The sequence below is a fragment of the Hirundo rustica genome, chromosome 2 (assembly GCF_015227805.2).
Source record: "Hirundo rustica isolate bHirRus1 chromosome 2, bHirRus1.pri.v3, whole genome shotgun sequence".
NCBI lineage: Eukaryota > Metazoa > Chordata > Aves > Passeriformes > Hirundinidae > Hirundo > Hirundo rustica.
The window spans coordinates 67,409,816-67,435,244 of NC_053451.1; the positions used below are offsets into that span (position 1 = coordinate 67,409,816).

Below are 25,429 nucleotides of genomic sequence, written 5' to 3' on the forward strand. Positions count from 1 at the left end.
TGAACTGCTGAGCTGCCTTGCAAAACCCAAGTGTGTCACAACACTGCTCTGGCTGGGGTGCAAGGGGAACCGCAACTATATATGGAACAAACTTCTGGCAAAAGGAACAAAATTCAGGGCTACTAAGAAAAGCACTAATGTAAACCACGGCACACCTTACCAAAACCATTCATCACTTACCACTACTGTGTTATGCCGAGACATGAGACATTTGTTTGATCCTCCTAATCTATATTTGTCCTGTGGGATCCAGGAACACTTTCAAGCTCTTAGAACTTGGTGTTCTGAGGTGCCTCCTCCCAGCTCCACAGTGGGCAGAGTTTCAAATACACACCTTATTCTCCTCTTTCATGCTGCTCCTCTCTTCTGGGTTTCTAAGGAAAGGAAACTGGACCAGTAAACATCTATGACATGCTCCAGCACGCCCCCCAGATCTGGTGACTGGAGGACTGTAAAGCACTTCTGACAGAGAAAATCCATAAATCAAATCTATCACAAATTCTGAAATGTCAGAGGAAAAAAAAAAACCCACCAAAACATCTCCGTCTATTTTACCCTTATTAAATGACAAAGTTTTACCCTCAAGAGCTATTGTGTAAAAAAGCAAAGGAATTACATGCCAACTACCTTGCACCTAGACATTGTCTACGTCATTAAAATGTTTCTTCCTGGTTTTGAGAAAGGTCATGGCTGTATGACAACTTGTACTACTACATCCAGTAGTAGCTAAACCTGGGCAACAGCAATTCCCAGACCAGCTCTATGAAATTACTGAGATGCTCCTTAACAAGGATGAATTTCATGTTTCTCCTAACATGCCAGGGTGTGGCGGTGTGAAATTAGTTTTGACTGTTTATTGTTCTGATTTTAGGTTGAATTTTAATATGAATTTATATAATGGTTCGTTCCCTGTAACCCCCCTATGTTGTAAGTGGTTTCAACCTGTTTACGAGTTAGAGAGTTCTGTTCGTTATATGTCAATCATTCCTCCCCCTTTACTCCCCATTGTCAATCCTCTCTCTCCCTCCTTGGGCGCCCTGTCCATCACTTCGGGGCCCTTCCCTGGATTCTGGAAAGGTCCAGGAGGGGCGTCGAGTGATTGGATGGGTCCCGGGGAATCCCCCACCCCTGTTCTGTGACTGGTTCTCTGTTCCGAAGTTTACACCCCTTGTAACACCCCCCTAATCTCCCATTGGCTGACCCGTTGTCGCCACCCCTTAACCCTCCCCCAAATAAAAGTTCAGGCACGGCTCTGTTCAGGGCTCTCTCCGAGCAGCAGTCGGCCAAGGCAGAGCTCCGTGCTTGTTGCCCTTTCAATAAAACCATCTTGCCACCCTGCTCGGAAGAGTCGGCTCTTTTCCTGCCGCCGCGGTCCTGCGAGATCCTGTGCCTGTCGCTGCGAGGGGAACCAAGTTCCCACGGGGAGGAGGTGGCTTGCTCTGCCTGCCACCCCGACCCTTCCGCGCGCTTGCCGCAGTGTGAGGCTGAGCTAGCCTGGGGCTGCGCTTCACCAGCGCTTTAGGGACACTGCGACACCAGGGCATACAGAGTTTGTTTCTACCTGTAAAGGTTTTATAAACATTTGACAGGAAGGCTATCATGTTTTCCACACAGACTTAACACTTTCAGTAATATTAAACATAATTCTGTTTCATTGCTCTGCCTTTCCCATGGTTTGGACACATCGACTCAAATTAAGTGTCCTTATATTTTGTCAGAGATCCTGAGGTGACACATGTCAGCAGTTTACGTATGTTTGGAAGTATTTTTCCTAACATGTGCATGTTACAGAAGATGCACAGCTTCAATATTGAGCCTTCCAGCTCATCAGGATGGCTGAACTCAACTCAATGACTGCTCTGGATGTCGAAACCCATGTTAACGCCTCTTTTTGTAACACGATGTATTATCATGGAATAAAGACTAACAAAAAACCTCATCTGCGGAGTGAACTATAAATTTTCTGCTCAGCAACGTTTTTCAGAGATAGATCAAGTTCATAGTTTTGTCCTGTTTAAGGCTGAAAATGTTCAAAGACAGAAGAAGAAAAATAGGCCCATTTATCGGGGCAATGAGTTCCAGTGCTCACCGTGCTCATATTCTAAAGAGTTTCTAATGAATGCTTGTTTTTCCTGAACACTTCCTAGAAGTGCTAATATTCATAAATACCTATATCTACACATTATAATGAAAGACTTCTAAGTAACCATGAGCAAACATAAACCTTCACTTTTGTTAAAAAAACCTCCAAAATTAGCTCACTTTGCTTTAGCCTGAATGTGTTTCTGAGCTGGACTGAAAATTCATGAACAAAGGAAACCTCAAGCAGTGGGGAAACATATCTTCACAATGAACTTGTAAGTGGACTAAAGTGCATGGGCAAGGGTCTGTTCTTTGGATCTGAAGACAAAGCATTGTGTATCTTCCTGAAAGCAGGAATAATTCCTGAAATCCTGTATGCCACACATGTTTAATGCATGCTAGTTCAGGCCTGGGAGCTGAACCTGGTCTAGCAGAGAAAAAGCATCTCATTTTGTCCCTCTTTTCAGAGCTGGCAGAACAGCAGTGATCATTCACAGGATCTCCAGCCGCACTCACTCTCCCTCTAGACGGAGACTGCATCAATGCCGAGTCTGTTCTTTCTTTTTTGTTTCCTTCTAAACAGAGCAGAAAATTGGGTAACTGAGCACCTACAACAGCTCTGAGATCACAGGGCCCTGCTTTTTACCTCTCCTGTTTCTGATTCATACTTTTTCCTCACACTTTTCTGGCAACACATACTGCAAACAAGCCTTGTCAACACTGGTAATCTCAGCAGAAAAATATTTAAAAAGGGAAATAAAAATACGTCTGTTGCAGACACAGGATTAACTGAAATTTTCACTGTGGAAATAAGATGAGTATGTACATCTATGATTCATGCCTTTCACCTCTGCTCTGGTTATTTGTTTAAAGAGCACAGACCCTCCACTTTCTAGTGCAGGACTCCCTGAATGTTCTACCTTGCTCTCCAGATTTCACTTTCTTCTCCTATCATTAATTCTGATTCTTCACACTGTACAACACAGTAGTCAGTCCCAGTGACTATACAATGATGACTCTTGCCTGCGCATCCACCTTCTCTTATTGGTCAGAGTAACAAATGTGGAACTGATCACCGCAGTGGTGATTAAAAATTCTCTGTTCTGTATCCTTAGCTGAAAAAACTGCCATAACATCTTGCCAAGTCAGTGATATTAAATGAGGACATTGTTTCCACTGGGATTGAAGCTCATGTGAATGACCTTTACTTTCTTCCTGTTCAGAAGGGTTATTATTGATAAGTTAAATATTTGATTACCCTAGATACCTGTGTGTAATGCAATTACGAGTCGTCATCTGTCTACTCTGTGTCATCAAGCAGATTTTGTTAACTACTAAATGGTTGACTACACTGAAGTGTACTTTTTGGTGGTTTTATACATATATATAGGTAAAGACATCCTGTCACCCCCAGCAGAAAGCCTTCTCAGAAGACCAGTTTTTTTATGCCCCACAGCCCTTCACAAGCTCCTGTGTGAGAGTATATATTGCCAACTATTCATCTATAACTGAGATAATATGATACCTATTTGATCTGTCTAGGAAAAAGGGACTAAATAATTTAATTAATCTGGGGGACAAAAAAGTTACTGAGCACAAGATAATACTTCAGGGATGTGAGTTTCTTTTCCTAACATACTTTCTAATCAATAAATTCTGAGATTTATAGTTTTGCTTGTTTTGTTCTTCCAGAACACCCTCTCCTATTGAAAGGAATTTTTTATACAAGAACAAGAGAAAAACATCCTATAAATCTATACTATACCCCTCAGGGGCCATACAGATTGTGTTACTAAGCATTTTCGTTAACAAGGAATCGTGATGTATTTATTTTATACAAGAAGTCAGCTTTTCCGTGTTCAATATGCTACCTTGTACCCGGCTTTACAGCCACACATATCAATGATGCATTATTCCCTCTCTGGATCACAAGATCCTTGCCATGTCTTTATGGCTGTTTTGTGTTTGCAAAACGAAGTACAGCGAGGTCCCAGTACATGAACAGAGTACTAATTCACTACTGCAACATGAAGAAAGCCCACTACCTCTCCTTGCATCTGTGGTTTTCCACACCTATTTATAGCAATAGTCTCACCTGAAGCAATGTTCTGGGCTTCACCAGGCCCAGTTTCTCATAGTCCTTTCCCAAGGAGTGCCACTTCTTTTCTCTTCCTTAATTTCTCCCCTCATCCCCCACACTTGCTGCCAATTCCCCAGCAGGGGACCATCTCTCTAGAGAGTCACAGAGCCAGGTTTTGTCACTGAGTGTCACAGGTTACAAAGGTAGAAATTTCCACACTTGTAGTTTCTGTATTTGCTAGTATTTGAAAGATTTCTGGTGGCTTCATCTGCACCCTGGGATGGAAAGTGTCCCTGAAAGCTTCAGAAACCACTCAGACACACAACTGCCGAGAGGGGAACTCCTGACTACTGTGAGCTGGAAGAGTTACTGCATTTACTGCATTTTTACTGGCCTTACACAGACCTGTTGCATCATGTGGGCAACATTCTTTTTCTTCTCTCTATTATTAAAATCAACCAATAGTCAGTCTGTTGTAAGTTGAGTTTTTCCACTTGTAATTAATTATGCAGCAGAGCACTAATGTATTTTTCACACATACCAAAAAGCCAAATTTCAACAATTTCTTGTTTATGATTACACCAAGTCAGCAGCCACATAGATATCCAGCTTGGACACAGGCCTCATAAAGTCTGGGAAGCTCCCATTCTCTTCAGTGGAGTCAAACATAGGATTTCCCAACAGAAGGAGGAAACCAGAGTATTGTTTTCATGAACAATACCCTTAACACTTTCTCACCGAGGCAGGATTGCATTTAGGGTCTCAAGTCTCATGAGCAAGGCAAGGTTTGATTAAGATTAAAATTTCTTCTGTAAGCAGCCATACGGCCACAGGGCACATTTTATACAAGGAAATAGATCTTTAACACGTCTACGTGTCACAGAAACTGTTCCAGTCGGACTCAAAGTCTATTTTTCCTGATAAATACACCGTAACAACTTTGCAAGAGCCTTGATTAGGCTGGCAGCCAAGCAACTCCACTCCTCTGGGCTTCACTGAGTCAAGGTGGCTTCACGGGCTTGCTCTCATGGTCATCCACTTGAAAAACTAGGTGGCCCTCACTGTGGCTATTCCCTGGTCAGGGAAAACTACAAACATCTTTAGGATGACAATAATCACCTGTAGAAAGACAGGAACAAAATCCTGATGGCTTTTTGCCATCAAAGTAAAGGTCAAGATTTCACTCTAAGCATGCTCCACCTCTGCTAAAGCAAAAACTGAACAGAGGACTTGGGTGTTTATATTCACTATTACTTTGTATTTGAATTTATGCAGGGATTTAAACTGGGCAAGATTCAAATTAAGTTGCTGTTGGGGAGGATGAAGCCAGAAAGCCCTATAAATATGATTGCCTCTATTCTGAGAATGTGAAACCTGTAACTGAGATAGAATTGAAAGTAAGTTTTGATGTTTGAGATGTATTAGATACTGGATCTCTGGGAAAACAGTTATGTGACCATCTGAAAGTTACCTGCAGCCAGACCCAGAGGTCAAATGGAATGTTCTGTCTCACCCCTCAATGTATGGTCCATCCCACACCTGTACCCCTCCCCTGAAGTATCAGGTATCTGTAACCCCATTGGCCCAAGTCCTGTTCCAGCCCACCTTGAAGACCCCTGATAAGGGGTCCCAGAGGGGCTGGACGCTCTCTTTGCTCTTTGCTCTTTGCTCTCTTTGCCTGGCACCCTTCCCCGAGGACTTTCCTCTCTTGGAATTTCCTCTCCCTACTTCTCCCTTCCCCCACCTTCCTAGGCCTTGCCACGAGCTGCAGCCTGGCAGCTCAGAGCAAGGCCTCACATCCCTTACAATAAACTTCATCTTCTAAAACCTAACTTCAGAGATCTCTCGTCTACATTCATCTACACCGTCCTGGAGTCTTCAGCAGCAGGAGGAAGCTATTTCTACAATTGGCGCCCAACGTGGAAAACGCCGGACCCAGCCTTTCAAGCTGTGAGAGACTTCCCCATGGACGGTAATTTACCAGTTGTATGCTAATCGGTGTCGTGAGCACAGTATATCGCTGCAGGGCAGCGTGAGGCTGGAGCTCTTTAAAGTTGCCGAAGACAAAACCTTGAGCACGAGGATCGTTACTAAGTAGCGAACACTCGGAGCTCTGAGGAGGTTTTGCCTGGCGTCCCTCGAGCACAGACGGCTGCTGCTGAGCGGCGGCCACTGGGGCTCACGGAGGGAGTTTTGCCGTGGTACGTTGCCACGTGCGTTGAGCGCGTGTGGGCACTGCTTTGCGCTGCCCGCACTGAAGCGCCGAGGGGAGGTTGGAGTCCCTGAGCACGGAGGAGCTGTTCCTGAGCAGCGCCTGGAGCCGTGGCTTTGAACGGGACCCCGCGCAGCGTCCTGAGAGCCGACTGGAGTGTCTGGCCAACCCCCACGTCGGATCTCGAGTGAGGACCTGCTTCTGCGACATCGAGGTGAGCTACACTGGTGTAAAAATGGGGCACTGCCATTCTACCCTTGATAGACATCTCTATAAGAAACTTAAGTATCTTTTACGCTGCAATCACAGTACTTTACATAAGCAAGAGCTGAAAGACCTTTTAGAATGGACTCTAGTTAACTTTCCCAATGCTGACCGTTCAGCCGTCTTTACCAGAGACTTTTGGGACTCAGTTGGAAATAGACTCTTTAATGATATTTCACGAAGGAATTTCGCTGTTGTTGAGCTCCTTCCAGCTTCTAGGGCTCTCGCTGAGATCTTTGCTACAAAAAATGCCTCTGCAGCCACGACATCTAGTCACGCCGCTCCCGGAGATCCCCTCCGCGTGGCCGCCGGTCTGCAGCGCAGCCCGCCCCCCCTCCCCCCCCTCGCCGCGCCACGTGGTTTCGGTTTCCGCGGCCCCGCCGAGCGCCGCGGCCCCATTCCCCACCCTCGTGGCTGCGGCACCCGTCCCCTCGGCCCCTACGCCCCCACCGGACCCTGCGGCCCCTCCCACCGCGCCCTCGGTCCCGTTCACGGCTGGAATTCCTGTTACCGGGGCTCCCTCCCCCCGCTCCGTTGTGCCGGGCCCCGTCCCCGTCTCTGCCCCTTCGAGCCCGCCCACTGACAGCGTCCCTGCGGTGCTTCTCGCTGCCGGCACGGCGGCAGCCCTTCCCCCTCCATACCACGCGGCCCCGGCTCTACCCCCCCTCCCCGCCGCGGGTCCCGCCGGCCCGCCAGCCTCAGCGTTTGCTGCTGTAGCTGCTGCTGTCGCAGGCCTACTGCACAGGCAGGCTGCGACGCTTTTGCAGGCGGCGCAGGGTCCCCTCTCTGCAGCCGACGCGGCGCTGGCGGTGCCACCGCTCTCGCCCGTGCCCGTCGCTGCCTCGCCGCCGCTGCCTTTCAGTGAAGCGGCAGTGCCGGCTGCAGCGGTGCCGGCGCCCGCGGTGCTGCAGGCGCCGGTACCGGCTATCCCTGCAGTTCCCCTTGCGCCCGTCACTCCCCCGCGTGTTCGGGCGCCTGCAGACTGCCCCAGCCCCACGCCGCGGCGGATGCTACAGCCCGTTCCAGTCCCGGCTCCGCGGCGTGCCCTGGCCCTGCCCGCAGGCTACGAGCAGCTCACTCCCGCGGCACAGACGGCGGCTGACTATGCATGCCCTGTCCCCGCTCCGCAGAGTGCCCCGGCCCAGCCTGCGAGCTACCAGCGGCTGAGTGCCGCGGCACAGACGGCGGATGGCCGAGCACGCCCAGTCCCCGCTCCGCGGCGTGTTCCGCCCCGCCCCCCCGTCCCTGCCAGAGCGACGGCTGCACCGGAGGCCGGGGCTATGGCAGAGTTCGCAGCACGACCCCCTGCCGACGTGTCCCCATCGCACGGTGACTCTCCGGAGCCCCCAGCCGCGGCTCCGGCGTGTCCTGTGCCCGCAGACTCCTTCGCGTTCCCTCCCGCGGCCCCTGAAACTACCGCTGCTGCGGCTCCCGCGCCCCCGCCGCCTCCCGCGCGCCCCATGCGAGCCGCCGCCATAACGTCCCCCTACACCGAGACTGCGCAGCCCGCGCATGCGCAGTACGCGCCAACCCGCCAAGCCGCATCACCGCCTGTAATACAGCCTGCCAGCTCCCGCAGCCATGCAGAAACCTACGCTCAGCCGGAACTTGTTACAGTGCCATCGCAAATAGTCCACACTGCCGCGCATGCTGCACAGCCCCCGACGCCACAGACTTCAGCAGTTTCTGCACAACCACAGCCTTCAGCAGCCCCTCCCCCGTCCACGACCCTGCACACACCACAACAGCAACATGATTCTACAGCAACTCATATGTATCCTTCCGCGCCTCTTCCACCGCCAGACCTACGTGCTACAGTAACAGCTTCATGCCTGACGACTCCTCCCGCGGCTTCAAGTTCTTCTCAGATGTCTTCACTGACAAGCTCTCTGCCTCCTGCATTCCTGCCTGTGCCTCCTGCATCCCTGCCTCTGCCGCCGCATCTTGCATCGTGCCCAAGCATGACAGAACCACAGCTTGGCACACAAGCCTTGCAACGAGAAGGGGGAGGATGGAATGTGACAGCCACTTTAACAAATACAGGACAGACAGAGAACTGTTTTGCCCTTGCAGCTGCCAACTCTCTCAAATCTGAGGATCCACCACCACCAATCCCGATTTTAGAAAGTCCCCAGAAATGTTCTGATGACCTTCAACTGACAGACTGGCATGAAGTCACACGAGAAATTTGCAAAGAAGAAAATCTAAATCCTCTAGCCATGCCTGTGATATTCAGCCAGCAAGCTGGAGGTCCCAGAACATGGACACCTATTCCATCTCATGAAATTAAAGAATTAAGAAAAGCAATAAAGGACAGTGGCATCTGCTCTCCATATTTTAAACAACTGCTAAAAAGCACCCTGGAAGGATATACACTTACACCAAATGACTGCAAAAACCTCGCTGGTGTAATTCTCACAGATTCTCAATATATGCTGTGGGAATTCAAATGGAGAAAGTTGCTTACAAACGTACTGCAGATGTACAGACAATGTACTGATGTGGACCTTCGCACCCTTACTATGTCTAAGCTAACTGGCGACCCTCCTGATGATCAGAATGATAATCAAGTGAACTTACCCAGAACAGCATTAGATGACATTAAAAAGATGGCTCGTAGAGCCTTTGTACAAATTCAGCCTGCAGGAAGTTTTGAAAAAGCCTACAACCTAATTAGCCAAGATTCATCTGAACCATTTACCACATTTGTGGATCGAGTGATCCAAGCAGCAGAAAGACAATGTGGTGATGATATAGCTCGCCCAATAATGGTACGGGACATTATTGAAAATAATGCAAGTCCAGAATGTAAAAGAGCAATCAAAGCCCTAGGAAAAGAGAGACCCACAGTGCCTGAAATGATTGATGCTTGTAACCAAATTGGGAGCCCACAGCACGTGGCAACTATTCAAGCAAATGAACTTGGAAAAACTATTGGAGAAAAAATTGAAAGGGCTCTTACAGCACAAGCAGCACAAGCTGAAACACGAGACCAGAAACTTACTGAAATCTTAGCCGCCCTGCATTTAAACTCACAACAACAAGACAACACCATGGCTGTTATGCAAGCTACTGTGACTTCAGGACCTTGCTACTTCTGCAAACGACCTGGTCATATCGTGAGGAACTGCCCAGACATCAAAAGAGGTGTGCAAGCACCAGATCGCTGCTCCACCTCTAAGAAGGGAAAGCATCCTGCCTGGCAGTATCAAGCCAGACAAGACATGAGTAAAAAATACAATCAAAAAAACTCCAAGGGGAGCGCGCAGCGCCATCGCGTGAGGACACAAGTAATGGCACCCCAAGCGCCCGAGGGAAAATTTGTGAATTCCCCGACCCAAACGCTCTTCGCTTCATCACCAGCACAATCCCAAGTAATGACCCAAACCTATTACCCCCAGGGACCTGGTGCACCTTGGCAACCTCCAAGCCAACAACCTTTCTAAAAGATGATGGCTACGACTATATCTCAACAGGAATCACTGGGCCTTCACAACATAGGCAAGACTTTTTAGTTGTTGGCAAGGAAAGGAATAGCATCCTAGGACTGCTTGTTTTGCCTTGTGTGATGTCTGTTAACTGCAATGAAGAATTGCTAGTGCTAGCCAATGCCTGCTATCCCCCATTGCATATTCCTCCCAGAACCCCTATAGCTATTGCCATAGCATTGCCTATGGGAACTATGGACCAAATGCCACCACGCTGTTTCCCTGTCACTCCTGAAAATCCTGAAGTTCTATGGGTTCAACACATAAGTGAACAAAGACCAATGCTAACTTGTGAGTTGTCAAATGGTGGGCTTCAAGTTAACATCAAAGGGATGATAGATACTGGCGCAGATGTTTCTGTGATCTCTTCTTACTATTGGCCAAGAGATTGGAAGCTAGTAACTCCCCCAGGTAGTCTCACAGGCATCGGAGGTGTCACTCCGTGTTTGCAAAGCGAATCTGTAATTGGCATCACAGGACCAGATAAGAAGAAAGCATCAATTCGTCCTTATGTGGTACAAAAGCCCATCACAGTGTGGGGAAGGGACTTGCTTTCACAATGGGGAGCAAAAATTGAACTGGGTTTTTCGTAGGGGCCACTAAAGCACTCAGCACTCTAAAACTAACCTGGAAAACTGACACCCCTGTCTGGGTTGACCAGTGGCCCCTACCAGACAATAAGCTGAGTGCCCTCAAGGATCTAGTAGCTGAACAACTGCAAAAAGGCCACATTAAGCCCACTAACAGTCCCTGGAACTCACCTGTGTTTGTAATTCATAAGAAAACTTCCAACACCTGGCGACTGCTACAGGATCTCAGAAAGATCAACGCAGTGATTGAAAACATGGGTCCCCTCCAACCTGGTCTACCCAACCTTTCCATGATCCCAAGAGACTGGCCACTTGTAATCATAGACCTAAAAGACTGTTTCTTCAATATCCCACTGCATCCAGATGATGCTCCTCGTTTTGCCTTTTCTGTTCCAAGTACAAACTTGCAAGAACCGCTCCAAAGATATCATTGGCTCGTACTACCTCAAGGAATGATTAACTCGCCGACTATCTGCCAATATTTTGTAGCCCGTGCACTGTCTCCAGTCCGTGAACAGTTCCCACAATCAGTTATTCTCCACTATATGGATGATCTGCTCATTGCAGCACCAACACGAAAACAAATGGAAATGACCCGCAATTGTGTTGTTGCTGAAATCAAAAAGAGTGGACTGATAATCTCTGAATCAAAAATACAAGAGACTGCTCCCTGGAAATACTTAGGTTGGAAACTAACAGAACAGTCCATTACTCCTCAGAAGATACAAATCCGAACTGATGTTCACACTTTGCAGGACTTACAACAGCTCTTAGGAGAAATTAACTGGGTTAGGCCTGTCCTAGGAATCACAGCTGATGAACTTGCTCCGCTTTTTGATTTGTTGAAGGGGGACAATGACATCAGATCCCCTAGATCCCTCACTCCTGAGGCTCACAAAGCCTTAGAAGAAATTACTAATGCTCTGCAGAGCAGGCAAGCACATCGCTGTGTCCCTGACAAACCCTTTTTCCTTGCAATTTTAGGAGAGAAGCTGAGACTGTGCGGTCTCATCTTTCAATGGGATTCTTATCACAAAGATCCGTTGTTAATAATTGAATGGGTTTTTATTTCATACAGGTCGCCAAAGACAATCCTCACGCCTTTAGAAATGATGTCTCAAATCATCATCAAAGGCAGAGCAAGGCTTCTTTCAATAGCAGGTCGTGAATTCGCAATTATTTATCTGCCCATGAAGAAAACCTATTTTGATTGGGCAATGCAAAAATCAGAAGACTTGCTGTATGCCTTGCTCGATTTCCCAGGCACTTGTTCCATTCATTATCCAGCACACAAAATGATCAAAGCTAAATTATGTTACAAAGAAAAGCCCCTGATCAGTGAAGAGCCTTTAGATGCAGTCACTATCTTCACTGATGGGTCAGGGCGAACGCACAATTCGGTCATCACATGGCAAAATAAAAATACTAAAACCTGGGAACAAGATGTTCAAAAAGTTGAAGGTTCTCCCCAAATTGTTGAATTGGCTGCAGTTGTAAGAGCATTTCAGCTCTTTCCAGAACCTTTCAACCTAATCACTGATTCGGCATACGTTGCTAATGTTATTAAGAGAATTGAAGGATCTGTTTTAAAGGATGTGAACAATGACAAGTTGTGTCTTTGGCTCACCTGTCTCTGTCAAATTTTATCACACAGAACTAACCCATACTTTATTTCTCACATTAGAGCTCATTCAGGTCTTCCAGGATTTATGGCAGAGGGAAATGCACGAGCTGATGCATTGGCATCAGCTGCATCTGATGACGAAAGTGCAGCAAGCATTGAAAATTCTACCTCAGTGCTTGCTGCAACCACCTTGCCTAACACTGTTGAACAAGCCAAACTAAGCCATGCATTTTTTCACCAAAATGCACAGGCAATCAAACGAGATTTTCACATTAGCCTAGAACAAGCACAAAATATTGTACGGGCTTGCCCAAACTGTCAGCAGGTTCAACCTCTCCCCTCTTCAGGAGCCACCAACCCAAGGGGGTTGGAAAGTTTACAAAAATGGCAAACAGATGTTACTAAGTACCCCTCTTTTGGGAAACTTAAAAATATCCATGTCTCTGTTGATACATTTTCAAATGCAGTTTTTGCTTCTGTACATGCAGGGGAAACAGCTAAGCATGTTTGCCAACATTTTTCACAAGCTTTCTCCTATTTAGGTGTCCCCCAAGAAATTAAAACTGATAATGGTCCTTCATATACCTCACAAGAATTAGCAGCATTCCTCAATGGCTGGGGTGTTCGCCATACATTTGGCATTCCTTACTCTCCCACGAGTCAAGGAATGATAGAAAGAACACATCAAACTTTAAAACGCATTTTAGATCAACAGAAAGGGGGAGAAGACCAGGCTGCACCTCAAAAGAGGTTGAATAAAGCCCTGTATGTTTATAATTTTCTGAACAGCTCTGCAGAAGAGCCAGACCCCCCCATTTACAGACATTTCTTAAACAATAAAAAAGCAAAACTAAAAGAGCACCCCCCAGTTTTAATTAAAAACCTAGATTCAGGACAAATTGAAGGACCATACAATCTTATAACATGGGGGAAGGGGTTTGCGTGTGTCTCCACAGAAAAAGGACTCCAGTGGATTCCAGCAAAGAACGTGAAGCTGTACCACGCATCTAAGCCCGCTGAGACCCCCACATCAGCCAGCACTGCTGCAAACCAAGAAGCAAGCACCCAGACCTGAGCTGCGCAGAATCATCAGGAGAAGATGATCCGCCAAAAGCAGCCCAAGAAAAGACTGAAGTTTTATTATTTGCATGTTACTTTTGTTCTTTTGTTTTAGTTTTTGTAGTGAAGCTTTACCTAAGTCAACCAAAGATGTATGTCTGAGTTGTTTTAGCTAAGTCTGCAGGCTCTGATACCATCTGTCTATCTGACAGAAGCCCTGAAAAACCTGTTTAGTTAGAGTACCTTTTCCAAAAGATTTTGAAGGTTTGTGCTGCATGAATTCATCCGATCACTCTGTTTCCATTCATAAACAATTGCAAGAATTGAGAGATTTAGCTAGCCAAATTACAATAGATGACCCATCCTGGTTAGACAATTTGTTTGATGGTTTGAGCTTTGCACCTTGGCTAAAGGAACTTTGTAAGATAGGTTTGATCATTCTAATAGTAGTAATTGTAGTTTTAGTAGCAGTTCCCTGCATACTTCAGTGTGTGAAAAAAAGTAATGAGTAAGACAGTGTCTAGTGTTTTAGTTGTTAATAAGAACGGGGGAGATGTTGGGGAGGATGAAGCCAGAAAGCCCTATAAATATGATTGCCTCTATTCTGAGAATGTGAAACCTGTAACTGAGATAGAATTGAAAGTAAGTTTTGATGTTTGAGATGTATTAGATACTGGATCTCTGGGAAAACAGTTATGTGACCATCTGAAAGTTACCTGCAGCCAGACCCAGAGGTCAAATGGAATGTTCTGTCTCACCCCTCAATGTATGGTCCATCCCACACCTGTACCCCTCCCCTGAAGTATCAGGTATCTGTAACCCCATTGGCCCAAGTCCTGTTCCAGCCCACCTTGAAGACCCCTGATAAGGGGTCCCAGAGGGGCTGGACGCTCTCTTTGCTCTTTGCTCTTTGCTCTCTTTGCCTGGCACCCTTCCCCGAGGACTTTCCTCTCTTGGAATTTCCTCTCCCTACTTCTCCCTTCCCCCACCTTCCTAGGCCTTGCCACGAGCTGCAGCCTGGCAGCTCAGAGCAAGGCCTCACATCCCTTACAATAAACTTCATCTTCTAAAACCTAACTTCAGAGATCTCTCGTCTACATTCATCTACACCGTCCTGGAGTCTTCAGCAGCAGGAGGAAGCTATTTCTACAAGTTGCCTCTTCAGGTTTTTTGGAATGTAACATAATGCATTGTTCTGGCAAGGAATGTTTTCCCACTGGTAAAAGGGTGTATTGTATGTCTCCCCTCAGGATGCCAAATATTCAATTATTTGATAGAAATTATTCTGCTATTTCCAACAGACATTTCATGTTCTGTTCAGGAAAGGATAAAAATATACAAAGCTGAACAAGCTTTGCAACCATGTGATTTTTAACCTAGCCCTTCCCTACACAGTAGCAACAGGGAAAATTTTCCATGCTTGCAGGTTTTATGAAATGATTTCACTTCATCTCACAAGAATTAGCTAGGTTAATCATTTGGAAACAATGTTGCCCAACAAAAGAAAGAGAATTAATAGTCATATAGTACAGTAGTTAAATGAACATTTTTTAACGGGAGGTTAAATGGCCACCCTTTTTCAGGTTAGCAACCTTCTTCCTCTGATTTGAAATTGTCTCAGGGATGAGGGAAGGAACCAAGTTTCCATCTATCCAGAAAAATCATCCTGTCACCAGCAGAATTTCTTGCAGACACCTTAGTAATGGAGATGAGACATCCTTCATCCGTATGATGCTCCTTGTCCTATTTAGTGCTACACAGTACTTCCATGGCTTTGTTATCAATACTTGATGTATATATCATCTACACTACCATCGTTATAATTTATTTTCATGCTTGGAAGCACGCTCATATTACAAAGGAAACATTGCAAAGAAGCAAAGGGAAGCTGTCATATCCCTCCCAACTGCATCTCCTACAATACTGAGAATCAAGGGATGGTAACAATGGGACACTCCATTCACCCTGCTAATTTATGCATGTTGCTCATTAGCGCAGGTCAACAGATCTGAGTGGCTGGAAGACAGTGCTCTGCATTTCAAGTATCTTAACTGTGCAGTCAGCAGCACTGGTTTAGGACCCAGTGGTCCCTTGTTTGTCACAGTTTTACTGCATGTATTAGCCCAAAGCCAGTTGTGCTGACCCAGGATTCAATTCATTCATCTCTGGAATTCCTATTACTTCCCTGAAAACGTTTATTCTCCCAAATCTTCACCAACAGGATGGATGGCTTAATAACTCAAATCCAAATCAGGACTCATTTAGTTCTACTTTTTAAATTTCTATTTTGAAGAAGAAAACAACTAGAAAATCCCCTTACCCACTTCAAGATAATTTTGCCCTTCCTAATCTTGTTAAAATCTCTGCCTGTTTACTACATGAGATTTTACAAACAGTAACAGTCACTAAATAAAGCATCAGCTAGTGCTGCCAATATAGTAATTAAGAACAACTAGTGTGCTTACACTCAAGCTTTTAGGGGACAAATAGAAGTCTGTTAAAATCTAGCAAAACTCAACTCTGCACATATGTTGTTTTGCTTTGTTTTGTTAAATGGGATGGAACATACCAGAACTTTAAAGATCAAAAAACACCCATAATTTCCTAAAACATTTGGAGCCTTTGCATGCAGTAAAAAGGGATAATTATCAAAGCATTTTGCTGTCACAATTGTTCATTTGGAAGAGGCACAGGAAAAAACAACCAAATCCAAAACTCCCAGCATAACAGAATGGCATTGCTGTAACTGCGGTAAATAAGAGAAAGTGTTAGGCAGATGGAGGGAAGCATCAGAGTGGCATTCAGCACAGGATCAGATGGGACAACAATGGCCATTGCAAGCAACTGCCTCAATAAGACAAGGCAGACATCTCACCCTGGCAATGGGGTCCCGTATCCCCCATGTGCCCCATGAAGCCACCTCCACTCTGGGCAGGTGTCCCAGCTGACACTGGCTCAGATGTGAGGATGCCTGATCAAGGCACCTTGTGACACCCACTCAGAGGTGAAGAAACACATTTCAAGGGGCAGAAAGAGCCGGGATCTTCCTTTCACCCTACTTCCTATTTCTTTGCCCCATTACATACTTTCATCCTTGGCAGAAGGGATGGAGCGAGGAGGACTGTTGCTGCAGACTGGAGCAGAGTTTGGTACAAGACCACAATCTGGACACACAACTTGATATGCTAAGCATTTTTTTCAGGAATATTGTTTTTGGGAAGCCATTCACTTCAATTACCTCCCTAAATCCTCTTTGGAAGCCCCCATTTCCAAGGCCACCTCCTCCCTCCTTTGCCTGGGAAGGAAAGCTCTAGTCTGTAATGAGTCTCACATTAGTTGTAACAGTAACCGCAAAACCCATTTCTCTTTTACATCCCACACTTGGCCACTCAAATGCAACCATATGAGTTACACATACACAGGTATTCTTTAATACAGATAGAACTGATTTTTTAACAGTAGTAATGTCAATAAAGTGTGACCTAGGTACATCTCTTGGCACGATAAAGTCTCTCTCCTGCCATGCACTCTCCCCACAGCAGGCACAGAATGAAGCTGTAGCACTTCTGCCAATGTACTTGCTCCAGGTAAACAGCTGTGTTCCCTGGCCAGTTTTTTCTTGCCCTTGTTAGGGTCTTTCCTACAAAAACAAGCTGTCTGAATTTCAGTATGTTTTATTTTCAGTAAATTATAGCAATTTTCAAAATATCTTTCACCTTTTCAGCGGCTGATGGTCTGGCAGGTGGACCTCCTGCATCTTTTCATACTAGAAGCCTGACAAACATCTTCTGGAAAAAGCAGGCAGGGAGAGGATATGCAAAATCTTACAAATGGTGCAGAGTGTGCTGCTCTCTGTTTCACACCGGGATGGTAAATCTTACTGTCTTTTTTCTGTGACAAAAAATTGAGCAGTAACAAAAAACTGCCCAGTGCTCATCTGGTTTTGTGACAGGCTGCTTTTAATTCAGCCTCTCAAGTTCAAAGAGCAGAGATGTGGTTTACACAGATGTCCCACAGGTGAGCTTGTATTTCTGAAGGGCTGAAGCTTAACCCTACCCATCTGGAAGTACTGCATTTAAAAGCCATTTTGAAAGACAACTCTGTTATGAAGTCTCTCATTATTTCAAAGCCAATCTTACCCAACAATACCTTTTCAAAGTATAGACAAATTAAAAGCACAGCTTCTCATTAAAGCAATGTGTTACCTTTTAACAGAGTGAAGACAGGGAAAGGAGGAAAACACGGCTTGGAGCCCCAGAGCACTGCCAAGCGATTTTTCCTGGGTATTCTTAGTCCTTCTCTGTATCATTTTTGTGGGGGCAATTGTGGGCACACTACCCCTTCCTCCTATCCCTCTTCCTCCTGCCACTACAGTATGAAAGTTGTATCATCTTTTTGGGACCTGACTGAATCACATGGCTGTATGAATGCACAAGTTTTCCAGGCAGAAGAATAAATGTTAGCAGTAAACACAACCAGCAAATGATGGAAGTATGTCGTAGAAAAGATCAGAAAGTAACCTGTCCTCATTTCAGGCTGGGTTGTAAGTCAGAAATGCTACTTACTGCTTGCAATGATAGAAATTAGTGTTTCATCCTTCAAGTAGGTGCGCATTTTAGGGGAATGTGGTTAGGAGAAACCCTTATTGACACTAATATGGTGATGATGCCTGAGGCGCTACTTCATTATTTTCTACCATATACACATCACCAGACAAAATGCAAGCCAAATACTGGCATGGGATTTCTAAATGATTTCTTAGGAAAATGTTAGGTTTTCTTTTTCTTTTTCGAAAGTAATGATTAAAAAAATAATTTAATAAAACAGCTGTGCGACCAGATTGCTTCTGCTCTGCTGGCAAACCTGCCAGAAACTACAGGCTCCCAACTCTGGGACAAAGAGCCATTATAGAACATATATTCACAGGAACTCAAAGCTGCTACTTTGTTCTGGCAGAAGTCCCTGAAAAAGGTGGTGCTATGATTTATGTGCCATTCAATGTTGTTTTCAAGACATTCACTGAACTGAAGAAGCACCATTAGAATACATCAAGCACAGATCAAAACCTATCTAAATCAACAGTGGCTGAAAATACATCATGTGCTTGACACACAGTAATTGACACGTCATATTTTATTTGACATTTCAAGGACAGTAGTGCCTATTTAAATGGAAACATGGTAATATAAATATTTTTTACTTACGCTAGTCAAAATCTAATGGCATCCTGATGAAGAGCTGTTCACTGAATATCAGGAAAAAAATCAAAATAGTAAGATCTCTAATGACTCAAATTATGAAACAGAGAATTGAACTTACAGGAAGATCACTCTCCTAACACATCATTATCTCAGGGGAAAATTCTGGTCACACTGACTAACAACCTCCTAATGATTGCCACGGAGCCATCATTCCACCCATCCCTCTCCACTCCCTTTGCAGCTCTGCCTGGGTTTAGGTCTACAACTGAAACCGCCAGGACTATCAGCATGACAACTGATACAGAAACACGGATTAACACGATGGGAGTACAGGGAGCCATGCACACAACATGGGACATGCTCTTTTTCCCAGCACAGACAAGACATTGCAAGGTAGCAGAATTTTGAATCACATATGTTTCATCTGATACCTCATCCTCTCTCCTGAAGGCAGCTGCATAGGGACATCACCTGTAATAACAAAGATCCTACAGGACATCTTGACAGAAGAAAGAGGGATGTAATATAAGCCATTCAAGAAGCAGCAGCCACTACTTTTTACAACAGGACTAGGAGATTCCCTCCAATTTAACACCACACAAATTGAGAGCTCACTGTCATACTTTCTTCTTTCCCACCAATAAAGATCATTCACAAAAGGTCCTTATATTCTTTTGCTTCTCTTAAATAACCTAAAAGAGTTTTTTAGGGTTTTTTCTACCATGTATTGTGATGTAAAAGTAAGGTGCTGACAGTTTTTAAATTGAGGGCTAAATTGACGAAATTAATCTTCTGTCACTGCTTCCACCTAATACTTTGCTGTACAGTCTTAATTGTCTCTTTCTTGCTCCATCTTCTCACCATTTCCAAGACATGAAGCTGTACTGCCCTGAACTGCTGTTTATTCAAGTCAAATGTATTTAACTCTTTCACTCTGCCCTCTCAGCTATACCCTCCAGCAATCTATGCAGTTTGCTGCTCCTCTCAGGTTTTATTCAGATTTGTACATGTACTGAATGCAGCACCTTTCCCTGAAATAATGCCATGTTCCCAGTGAATGCAGGACAGGAGCAACTGCAGGATGAGACCCATGTGCTGCATGTGTAATCTAATGATATTACATTGTGTGGATGCCATGTAGGAAATGCCATTGCAAATGAGGATGGGTGGCAAGCATGCAGAAACCTAAAACCCAGGTAAATAGTGAAGTATTCTTCCCCTCCATATTTTTTTTCTTGTAAGCTCTTACTTCAAAGAATGCAATGAATTTATTAATGAATAAATGTTCCATCTGACAGAGAATACAAACAAACTAATTTACCTGTTTTTTTTAAACCAAGGTCCTGCTCATAAATTCTGAGATGTCGACACCCAAATAAGAAAGTAAACAGAAATCTTGTGTTAGTGTAGAAGTTTATTAAACCAGAAGCAGGAAATTGAGATTGAGAAGGCGGTAATCATGTTAGGCCAGCAAGCGAAGAATTTTAATCCCCCCAAAACCCTCAAAACATTTTTGGTGAATCTTTTTAATTGCAGCAACTACAAAGAAAAACAGTATGAGTAATGTGCCGTATCTGTAATTCTGCTTTCAGAGCTGTGAAGAATTGAGCAAGGTAGAGAAAGATACAGTGACAGAGTTTCATTTTCGACTTTAGAATTAAATACAGAGATCAAGTAGTTCAAAGGAAATGAAAGAAAAAAGACTTCATGTACTTTGTGAATTTAACTTCTTAACAGTTGTGTCTGCGCTGCCATAACAAGACAAGAGCATACCGGGGGAAAATGGAAAAAGACAAAACTACTAACGAATGTGAAGTCATTTTCAAGACTCAGAATAGGATAATTCAAAGAAATGAGAACAAAAATGAAGAGCAAAACTATAAAGCGATTTTTGACAGCCCTCTTCTTAAAAAGCGGCTGAGCAGATTTATCAAAGTATGTGAAATGCTTGATCCTAAGCTGAACTTCCATGAAAACAGAATCATATTCCTTTCTGTTCATAGGTCAAAGAAGAGCACTTTCTGATTTTTAACAAGGGAGTGCTGCCTGTATAGACAGAAGTGCCTCTATACATCTAGCTAAAATGTGGTCCCCAAGCACAGAGTGTGTTTACACATTTAATTGACTAAAACTGAGAGGTCAAAGTCTGAATAGGTGACAATTAAAAGCGTATTCAACGACACAAGTGAAAAGGAGGCTAATTGAAATATATAGAGAATGGAAATATGCAAACTTACTCAAAATGCTTTTTCTAATTAACAGTTATATCAAGGTTCTGGAAGTAGGATGCACCAGAGATGAAAAGACATAATGATCCTGTAATGCCAACAGGTATCTTTCCTGAAAGCACGCACAGAACCAAATGTTAGGGTACAGTATTTCAAGCCTGTACGTGCCATGCTGAGCTCAGTCCTGCTCTGCTTGATATTTGCCCTCTTTCCCCTGGCCCCCATCAACAACCCACCAAGGAGAATGACACTGTTCCACCACCCTGCAAGCCATACATCAGGGATGGGCCATTCTCATACATTCAAGTCAGGACAGTCTGCTTGAAATACCATACTCCTACGCATGCAATGGGATCCCTCACTTCAGGAACTGCATGGGATGTGCTGCTTTATGCAATGGCTGTGCTATGAGGCAGCTTTCCTCCCAGTCCTCATGCAAACATGAGCTTCTGCTTGCCCTACAGCAGGAGAGCACAGGTACCTGGTCTCATCAACAGCATTTGCTTGTTCCTGCAAGCTCAGACTTGGGTAGGGTGCTGCCTTGATGGGAGAGACTGGCCTTGTGCAAGAGAGGTTCTCTCCCCAGAAGGACCCATCATTGGATCTCCCCTTGGGGATGTGAAACTGGAGCAGAGGGAGCAGCAAAGGAGACAAAGACAAGTGAAGGCATCACGTGACACAGGAGAAAATGTGTCTGCCGTTGTCCCAGTTTGAGGTGCAAGTCTTCAAGTTGTGTAGACTAAGATCATTGATTTTAAGTGCAATTATGAGGGGGAAAAGTGTAAGACAACTAAATGTAAGACAACTTTTTGATTTTTGAGTCAAAAGTCACAGCCTTACTCCAATCAGCTCCACACTGGATCTTTTTCGTGCACCTGCACTGCTCCCTATCCCCCATTAAGCTGCCTCCTGTTGTACATGCTAACTTCTCAATATGGTGCCACACAAAGGGCTGAGAGGCTGGAGCTGGAGAAAAATCTGAGGGGGGAGGGCACAAAGGAGAAGAGAAAAGCCCTGCAACACCTCAGCTGGGAACAGTCCTTCTGTACACACCCTTTTACACACAGGTTACCTTCCCATCCATACCCCCAGGATACTCTGCAAGCCTTGCAAAGAATGCCATCAGCTTGGAAAGACCTTTTAAATCAAGCACGAACAATCAAAAAGACACTTCTTGTGTTAACAAGTTCTAATACAGACGCCAATTATCATAGCATCTTTACGAGTATAGTTCTAAATCTGATTTGTTTTCAGTGCAACTATTTACAGGAATACAGCCACAGAAGGGTTTAAAACTCAGGTCAAATGTTAAGTTGACCAGAAAGAGGCCATGCCACCTTCGAAGCTTATCTTCCAACCACCTTGGTCACCTGCTACACACATACTTTCAGGTCTATTGCCATGTTACACAGTTTGTGCTTCAAATTAAAATGTAAAGAAAACTCAAAACACCTCAATAGCTCAACTCGGCCATTAGGCAAAGTTTGGAATTCAATACTGCATTATAAAATTAAACATTTTGAAAGATGTAGAAAGCATAACATGGGTATTTCTGCAGATCCTAGCAACAGCATATATAGGAATAAAAACTACATCACGCTGAATTACAATATTGAAGGCAATGTTTTCAGTCCTAGTTATCTGTATCCAGCTTAGCCAAGATTTTTTGTTGACTCCTCTAATCATGAAATAATGAATTTGTATTGTAGGAGTATTGTCCTCCTTTTAGCACTAAGTTGTCTCAATTTTCCCACAATGAGAACATTTTAACTGAAATTAATATATTAGATTACATGCAAATAAAAAATACTTCAAGAAGTCCCTATTACTACTGAAATGAAAAGCAAAGAAAGCAGTTCCATTATTCTGAGGGCTTTTCCTCTACTATTGTTTTCACATACACATTGCTTAAATGCCACTCCTGAAGAGGCAAACTACATCATGTCTCGACTCTAGATGGCAGCAGCCTCCTTCAGATTTTGGTTTTCTCCTTCCCTAGAGTCCTGGTCTTTGTTCCTTAACTCTCCAAACACAATCCAATACTTCCTTCTCTTCCCCCAAAATAAAGACTTCAGTGCTCCAAGCTGCACAGTTTGGGGAAGGTGGCTGGAAGGCATTTTCAGTAAAGGAATTCAGGCCATTCCTGCAGTTAAGCTAAAAGGTTCTTCAAAGCATACAGAATAATTGAGGCCTGAAATGGGAAAAAAGAAAGGAAGATATTTTTTTTTCCCCTCCCCCTTTCCCTATCAGTCACCTGGAGAAATATTGGAAAACAGTGCTTTTTTTCAGCTTACAACAGCCCCTCAGAAAGGAAGGGGCAAAGGACAGAGAAAAAAGAAAAGAGACACCGAAGAAATGGAACAAAAAGGTGCCATTTCATAATGAATCTGAACTGGGAAAAAAGTCTACCTAAACAATATGGCTTTAAAGCACTGAACAATTTTACAAACCTCTCTCTTCAGACACACTATACTGACACTATACTGGTGGAGTCTATTAGATGAACCGAGGCTACTTCATGTATCATAAAACTTAACCCATAAAGAAAGCTACTGCTCAAGGAAAAACACCTTGTCTGAAAGCCTCTCCTTTTCTCCTAATATTTACCTTTAGCTTTGGCACTCAGCCACTAGTATTGGCCAGAATGTCCTTGTCCCATTCTACTGCTAGTGTCTTCCCCTCAACGGGTTTAGGTTGAGTACTATACCTCCTCCAGCTCACTAGTATTTCTCACATACCCTTTGACACTATCACAACTCCAGCATTCACATGAGTAAAACTGAAACACAGAAATACCTTAAACAGAGATTTCCAGATCATTTCCTTGCATAATTCCTTAACATCTATAAACTGCTGCAATTAGAGCTGATTCTGTGAGCCCTTGAGCACACAAGACACTTTATTTGGGCAAACAATCCCAGTTCAGCTGGATCAGTCCCCTCTCTGCAGTTTCCCATAAACGTGTTTTAAAAACCAAGCTACTAGACTTTAAGTTTACAGACCCTATCTGAATTTTGAGGATTCCCACATACATGCGTGGCCACGGTCGGGACACACAGGGCATCAGAAAGCACACAGGGAACAGCCTTCTGGAATAGTTACAGATGGAAGGCACTTAACTGGGGCGCTCTAGAACATCAGCATGTTATGTTTGGGCTATTTTCAAAACTCTAACCCTAACCCTCTCCACCCCAAGCCACATACACCTCTAACCCTATGGAGAAGCAGGTTAGGGAACTAATATGTGCAAGTACCCTCGCTGGCATGATTCACCAGAACTCAGCTGAACTCAGCTTGGGTACCCACACAAGACAAGAGGCGAATACCCATGACTAGGGACAGGGACTGGACTCTGCCTGTTAGATTTGTCCCTGCTACTTTTGGGAAAGAACTGACATCACTAAGTTACGTCACTGCTAAAGGGCTCAAATGTTAAATCAACATACATATATTCCAAAACTTGACTTCCTTGTCACATCACAACTGAAGCATCCCAGACACAAAGTGTCTTCTGGAAGACCACGCTCGCACTATCCCAATGCTTTTTAAAGAGCAAGCCCCAACTACCCAACACTGACAGAAATAGTTCGGTGCTGTGTGTGGGTAAAAAATCCCTGAAACTGGTGGATCTAAATGTAAAATCCTGCAGCTGGATCCAAATGGTCAAACTTGTGTCAATGTGGTACCTCACAAAAATGGAAGTCATTCTCTGAAGGTGCAAAGCTTGCTTGCATGAGTGTACCTGCACCACTGTGATCAAAATCTTTGCTTTTGAGTCTAACGCAATTACAATTTAGAACCAGAAACTGAACCACGTCCACTTTAAAAACTGCATCTCAAGGGCCCAACACAATTTATGAGAGCAGCAGAAATCACCAGTGGCCTCACCCTTAGGACTACAGTAATAAACAATTCATTTCTGTGCTACCAGAGAGAGCAAAAAGAGAGCAAACAAAGCAGTAAACCTCCATTCCCTTTACTCTCAATTATTATCAGGTTTATCTATAATTCATTTGTTTTACTATGAGAATCAACAGAAAATCTGAACACAGTTCAGATTTATGAATTTATTTTCTCAATACCCAAGTGAGGCTGATGGACAATGTTACTACCATTTCTCATAGAAAGGAATGACACACAGAATAATTAACTGCCCGATTTTTTTCTTCTACCTCCTTCTTTCATTTTTTGTATTCTTTTTTACAATAGAAATGAAATAGAAATATAGAATGAATGGAATGAAAAACATAGGCAATTGGAGCATCCTTAAAAATCAGAAATCTATGATAACCAGGGTGGCATTTGGCAGATAAGAAATCCTTATTAACAGTCCCATATTCCTACTGAATGTAAAGGTGTGTGTGATTCAAGGTAACTCATCCTTCACACTCCATTTTTCTGGCCTTCACTGGGTGCTCAGTTTAGGATTAAAACTCATATAATACTGTTTAGGATTAGAACTCATATAATATAGTTTAGGATTAGAACTCACATAATAATTTTCAAAGCGGGATTTTTTTTTTCCTCCAGGATAATATCTTTATCCTGGAGGTAACATATCCATTTGTTACATTCTCTTTAGAACTCATTCTTTTTTTCTG

The 25,429-nt window shown here is 44.2% G+C and overlaps 1 protein-coding gene across 6 annotated transcripts in view; it reads right to left on the reverse strand.

Moving 5' to 3' along the window:
- KLF12 (KLF transcription factor 12) overlaps positions 1-25,429 on the reverse strand; it is a 242,837-nt gene that overhangs the window by 29,882 nt on the left and 187,526 nt on the right. The window contains exon 8 of one of the 6 annotated variants that reach the window (XR_009207538.1): positions 181-374. The exons of the other annotated variants lie outside the window; for them this stretch is intronic. The gene's annotated coding sequence lies outside the window, so the exon portion shown is untranslated. The remainder of the gene's footprint in view (positions 1-180; positions 375-25,429) is intronic. 6 annotated transcript variants of the gene reach the window in all.